Consider the following 7,450-nt stretch of genomic DNA (forward strand, 5'->3'; position numbering starts at 1 on the left):
AAAGAGAGGTATAATTTAATTTAAAGTGCTGATCATTCTACATAGCATTCAAAGAATATTAAAAGCGACAAAAAAATGATCATAATTTTTTAAAGCCTGAAGAACAATTTTGATAAGGAATTTGGCAAGATTGAAGATAAAAAAACAATAAACTAGTTGTTTCTAAATCTAAAAGCATGTTTAATTTTGGTTTTTAAATTGAATGACTTGACAACCGAGAAACATGTAAAACCTACAACGATCCAGGACAAGGCTGGTAAGTGTTTCAGAGAAGATCAAGAGATTCTCAATAGATGGGCGGAATACTGTTCAGAGCTTTACAAGCAAGATACCCTGGAGACACAGCTGTAATACATTTCTCACTAACTTCAAAAGGGCTTGACCACCCGATCTTGAGGGAAGAAGTAGAGGTTGTTGTCAAGGTACTCAAGAAAGGGATGTCATCGTGGGTAGACAATATACTAGCAGAAGTTATTAAAGCTAGAATAAATCCCATCATAGATGTTCTCACAACAATCTGCAACAAAATCTGGCAAACGGGAGAATGGTTTACCCCATGTACCCAATCTTTGAGTATCACCTGCCATTGTACCAGGACTACCGAAAGAGGGCATCATGTGAATACACAACATAAAAGCAAAACTGATCAGTACAATTAAAACCTTTTATGACAAGGCGACTAACGCAGTTCTCGACAATAGCAAACATATGATATTGGTTCAAAGGACCCCCTCTCCCACCCAAACTCTTTACAATCTAGCTGTAAAGGATCATATCCGACGCCTTGGAAGACCACGGTCACATTGTTAGTCAATGCCTTAGAAATGAAATGTTATAGAAAGATCCTGAACATCTTATACTTAGACCAAGTCTCTAATAAGGAGGTGCGCATTAGAATCCAAGGCGCAGTCGACCCTATTAAAATTCTGATCACATCCAAACAAACGCAAACTAAGATGGTATGGTCTGTCTCACACACATCTAGCCTGTATAGGATCATCCTATAAGACATAGTGAGAGGAAAAAGAAAAAAAAGATAGACAAAGAGTGGAAATGCGTGGCCTTTACAGAGTCCCAAAGAGCAATAGAAAACCGGAAAGAAATGGGGAGAGATTGTCGTAACGTTATCAGTGGCTACCCTAAGACCAGCCAGGTAACGTGAGAAAAGAAAAAGAAAAAATATCTGTTTTATAAAATGAAAACTCCCCACCACGTGCATTGAAAGAAGTAAAATTAATCTGTTTCAAACTTAAGTCGTATCTACGTTGATGGAACTTTCTCTTTTAATTCTTAAAACATTCGTCCCACATATCAAGAAAATTGCAACGCAAAGTGTTCTTTGAACAGAATGGAAGAAGAACGACGTAAATTGCTAGTATGTTAAAGCAGTCTTCATGGTTATATTCTTTTCATTTCAAAACTATCCAACAGAACAATTGGCTAAATAGGACAAAAATTGGGTTTTGCTGCAGATTTCTAAATTGAGGTATTGAGCTATTTGTAATTGAGACTTTCCGTACTCAGAACGAATAGCTCCGTCCCCATCTAGCCAAGGCTAGGAATCAATAGTATGCATAAAGTGTACAACCGTTTTCTAGGCGCGTAGACACCACATCGGAGCATTACTATCAATCAGTGACCTGCAGTAATTAAACTTGTCCACGCACATTTCAAATTATGATTTCTTATATTTGTCAATCTAATTATACCTGCCTGAAATATTCCATAAGTTTCTTTTATCGATCAAGAGTTCGCTAGAGAACTTTATTTTAGAACGGATTATAACTCTGACATTGTTATTTTATACGATGCTTATTTTAGCTTCCGACTGAGTTCTCTGTCATTGTTGGCCCTTTTCCTCTTTAGACGCTCTTTCATAACATAATCTTTTCCGATTTAAATTTTTAAAACAATAAAGTCAGGAGATATTCTGATCGACACATCTAATGCCACTGTCTCAGGTGGTTTATCAAATCTATACATTTCTTACGTACATATACAAATATATTCGACGAATTAAAACCAATTTATAGTAACTAGCGATGCATCTTCGCGTACAAATACCTCGTTATGGGATGACATATTCTGTCATTTTCCCTTGACGCTCTGACTTTTGCCATTCTTAGAAGAGATTAAGCACTTATATTACTCTATAACATTATATCAAATATTTGATATTCATAAAAAGTATTACATATCTGTATCGGGTCAAGATGACCCACACCGATAAAGACTCATTACTCATGCACATCAGAACCAACGTGGATAAGGCTGAATCAAATTTACTAAACAAATTAGATACCAACAATTATGCGAAAGAACATCAGTTGTTTACTAGCACGAATAAATGAGTTTTCGATAAGTTCAACGGAGAATGCTGGAGTCAACCAGTAGAATAATACGTAGAAGAGCGACCTAAAATGTACTCAACTTTATATTTAGTGGCTCTAAAAGCATTAAAAAGGCCAAAGGTTTTCCACGGGTTATTATGCAGAAAGCTTTCAAACGCGACCTGTACCAGGAATGTATTCAATTCGATGTGATTTCGCAAACATTGTAAATATGATATGGTGTCAGAAACATCGCATGGCTGGGTGGCTTCGCTGCTTTTCATTAATAGAACCCAAACGGTAATGTGTTGCTTGTCTTAGAATACCAGTTCATTTCCGATATCGTTAACGTGCTTCACATGTCAATTTCGCAAGCATTACAGTTATATAAATTGTCTGCCAGTGATGTCATAGACGAATATAAAAAGCGCCACCGTAAGGCTGCTCGTGAACACCAGGATGTAATTCGTAATAGTAGTACAAGTCTACAATGTGTCAAATATATGACAAGTTCGGACAAAGTGCATGGTAACAAACATTTTCACCGCTGACTAAACCAGCAAAGGAAATTGCGGAACCTGCAAGCGCAAGTGGCAACACAAACGGGAACACAAGAAGATCTTGGTCACATCTGTAAAGTAGATAAATTCACCAAGGATATCAACACAGTAATAAGAGTAACTGCCATGGTTATTACATGCTTGCCAAAGAGTACGGAGGAAGTCAAAGACCAAAAAGCCGGCAAAGAACTTAACATCAGCAAAGAATCATTTCTGCCACCAAGATACTAGTCAATAATAGAAACAATGAAATAAAATTTTAATGAAAAATGTTGTCATTGGATCATTGAAAACTTTCGTTCGTGCATGTTTTGACTTTAACCCCATATGTAAAAATCTATTGATTAAATAGCCATTATAGAACATAACAAAATGTCTGGGCCAAGTGGGTATACAGAGAATTTACTGGGTTTAAAGGAAGCTCTAGTGGTCCGTTCAACATCATAATAATATGCTTGCGTTCGCTAAAGCTGTTAAATATAATAAGACAAAGTAATAGATGTATCGATTTATGCAACTCCTGCACGAGGAAGGTTATGAATGAAGCCTGAAAAACACCATAAAAGCAAGAACCTGCATTAGAATTTAACACAATGGGAGAACAATCAAAATGGATAGACAGAGAAGTAAAAAGGTTGGTAAAACAACAGCTACCAACAGCTGTTTATATATTCAGGATTACCTCAATATCCTGTGACGCCATTATTAGTAATTATGAAGGCAGGTATGAAACAACAGGCGCAGCAGTTAAGGGTTACATACTGTGGGATTTTTTTTACTAACACTCATACCAGGTGATTTGATATCGATTAGTCATAATTGTTTGATACATATTCGTTTTACACTTGTTGATTAAGTAACGTTGTCGATCTACGCGTTGAAACAACAACGATACAACTGCACATTAGAGATCGACGTGACATTTTAAATACATTGACATTCGTAAGTGAACGTTTGAGACCCGTGTTTGTTGTAAACGTGAAAAGAACTCGTTTACGCGACATATGGTATTGTCCTCGGTGAATTTGTTCGTAGATTCTTCATTGGTTTCCTAAATTAATTTGCTGGATTGTCCTCACGCGCCGCACCAATTGCTAAACAAGCTGCAATGAGAGTTGTTGATAGCACGAAAAACGTTGTCATGGAACTACGAGCGGCTCATCTGTCCCAAAATCAATTACAGCGGTTTACTAACAACAGCACTACTACTAAATGCGGTAACATTACCATGAACAGAAACTATGACAACTGCTGCTGGTAAACTATTATTGAAGCAATTCAAGAACGACTGTCTAAAACGCTGATTGCAAATTTGGCAATGGGAAATGGATTACGATATTCTTGCAAAGGATATTAGACGAAGTTAATAATAGATAAATAATGGTTCATTTCAAAGATATATCTGATTCAGCGTTTGATATGCCTGTGTTGGTGGATGGTAGAAAAAGATATTTTTAGTATTATTCTATCTCGGCTCGTTTCCCAAATCAATTAAAATAAAATTTCAAGAGCAGGACACCTCTATGTGTTTCCTTCCACGTGAGGCATTCATTAAAGTTGAGGGAAAATTTTACAGAATTATGCTGGCGGTACCGATTATTCTGCCAATGCTAAATTTGGATTTGTTAACAACGTACACGTTATTCCATCGATGGAAAGGAAATCGAATAAATACTTGAAAACGTTGACGGTGCTACGATAATTATTGAACTTGGCAGATAAAGCGATGATTATACAAGAATAGATGGTTTATCAAAGATACGTCTGTTTATTCGGATTCTCAACAGTATGCAATTAGACAACCTAAGCTAAATCGTAACCCCGCTTACGATGCAGATATGCAACCATTTTTAGTCGTAGGCACTAATGTCCCCATCAATGGTTCATTTGCACAACGTCAAGGACAACGTTGTGGAGGCTCATAACGATTGCATGGTGCAGTTCTTATCGGTCGCATATTTGGATCTTTTAGAGGTATTCTCAAGCTTACTTTTGGGGCCAACAATACAGTTACATTAATGCGCATAATCAACTCAAAAGATGCAATTTTGCGTGCTGCAAATGTGGCTGATGGTAAAGTTGTATTAGAAACAAGAAACATTATCATACTGCATGCCTGTCCTTCTCCCTTCATTGACTACGTTTGTTATCGCTGATGAAATATGGAAATGCTTCAACTTTGTCGTTTCTCGCGCATATCAAAGGTGCCAACCCAAGAAGTAAATATAGCGGAATAACTTAGATGGTAAATAAATAATAAACCTGGTCATACAACACAAGAACACGTGTAAGATGACATTTGACAACTTGGAAATGACTGGAGTTTTCTTGCATTGAAACGGTCATCGGGAAAAGCATGCTGCACGTGTATATTACAGTATGTGGTCATGTATGGTGCTAGTAAAGTGATTTCGATGTGATTACATTCACGTTTACTCTTTTATTCAGAACTGCTTGCAGCGGCCCAAAGCAGTCTCAATAGGATTAGTAAACTGTATTATGTGGCTATTGAGGAAAAAATAATCAGTGCGCCGAATTCTAGTCAGTGTTGAAGGATATGGAATATCACCGACATCTAGCACAAATAAGAACCGCTGAATAGATTTATAGACTATAAAAGGAGTGAATCAATCCATACTTTCTTGAATTGTTAATGATAATCAAACATGGATTGCACATAGTATAAAGCTTGCTTGCCTTGTCATGGGTGATAGAGTCTATGAAGTACTTTAGGACCCACGAGGCAAAGCAGGCGAAATGCTGAACAGCATTTTCATTACTATGGTAAGGGCGATATGCACACTGTACATTGCTAGAAAGACTATTAGAATTCAGATGATATACATGTGTGCACAGAACAAATCGATGGGGTCAAGTGTCGGTTTCTTCATCAGAGACTTTACACTGGCAGCTTTGAAAATTGATGGGAATTCCCAGATGAGATTGAACTTTGAATAACATCAGGTAGTGAAGGCGATGTTTAATCTAGGCGCTCTTCATTACAATTGAATGTACCAAATCTAAATGCATTGAACTTTGTCAAGGGAGAAATTCGCAACCAAAGAAAAGGTCGCTGAAAGTGATCGACATGTATTCCTTGACATTATCATCTTCAGCAGCAGAGGGGCTGTACAGACCGAAACTTTTTGCACAATAAACCCCTCCAGGAAACTATTCCTCGATAGAGGGCTTATTTCGACGAAATAAACCCTTCTATTCAGAATACAGGACAAAAAAAAATGTCCCCCGAAAACTCGAAGAGTTTCCAGGGACAAACTCGTTGAGTTTGCACTGACAACTTGGGTTACTTCAATAAATCTGAAACAGTTTCCGTGGCGGGGTCGTTATTGAAAAATCCATGGGTCGGGTCCATCCCCTCTGCTGCTCTGGGAAATGAGTTTCCAAGGAAAAACATTTTTATGTTAGCGGAATTAAATCATTGACAAATAAATAATGGCAAATATTGGAGAAGCACATACGACTAGATTAGCTCGAGAACGTCTCGAAGCAATTCAGAAATTTCTTCCTGTCCGTGATAGTGTCAGACAAAAATTACAACTAAGACAGCAAGCACGGGAAGGATTTGCAGAGACTACGGAGGAATTATTTAAACCCGTGACCAAAGCTACTGAAAAATCCGCAGCTGTTACCAAAGAGGCTTTAATAGAGCAAAGGAAAATTTTACAGGATATTTCAGCTGGACTTAAACCCCCGCCTCCACCCGATGAAGTTGTTGTGTCAGTACCTGCTGGTAAGCGAGTAACAGGGAGAATTACTGACCCCGCCAAAAGATTTACGCCGGATTATATTGAACTTCTTAAAAATGTACCAGAAGAGAAATTACCTGAGACAATACTGTTAGGATTGATTAGAAGAGATGTGTCTTTAAACCCAGAACACGGTTCTATGACAGATGATAATTTTATCAAATATTCGTATCGTATACGTGAAAATAAAAAACAAATCAGCAGGGACGATACAAAATACGATAGACTTGTAGATGCTATACGTAAACTTGAAATTCCACCATCGCAACCTCAAGAAGAAAAATCACCGTTGCAACACACAGAACGACAACAATATCCTTCACGGCGAAGAGCAATAGATCCTGATCTAACTCCGTTAAGTGAATACGAGGCTGCATCTGAAGGAAGTCCGCGGGGCCAAAAATTCAAACAAACTAGGTCGCCGATAATTAGCTTAACAACATCTTCTGAAAGTTTGCCTCAAGACATTTTATCCCCAAGAATTGTACCATCAACAGGGGAGGGTTTAGGATCCGGTTTTATTGCCTGCCCTAATAATATCATCGATGATGTATCACGGTTGGAAGTTCTCATCGGAGGAAGACGTGCCGGAAACAATTCTCCGGAAATTATAAATGAAGCCGCAGATATCTGTCAGAGACTATTTCAGCGTGGCATCATGGATATCAGCATCTACCGGGGGCTCATTGATGAACTCGCAGACGGTTACCACAGCGACTAATAATTAAATTTGCTAGCAAATTCAGTTAGATAAACAATAATTAAATAAAATGATACTACACGATTCTTTTCG

This window comes from Sinohyriopsis cumingii, chromosome 16, assembly GCF_028554795.1.
Source record: "Sinohyriopsis cumingii isolate HCF-2022 chromosome 16, ASM2855479v2, whole genome shotgun sequence".
In the NCBI taxonomy this organism is placed as follows: Eukaryota; Metazoa; Mollusca; class Bivalvia; order Unionida; family Unionidae; genus Sinohyriopsis; species Sinohyriopsis cumingii.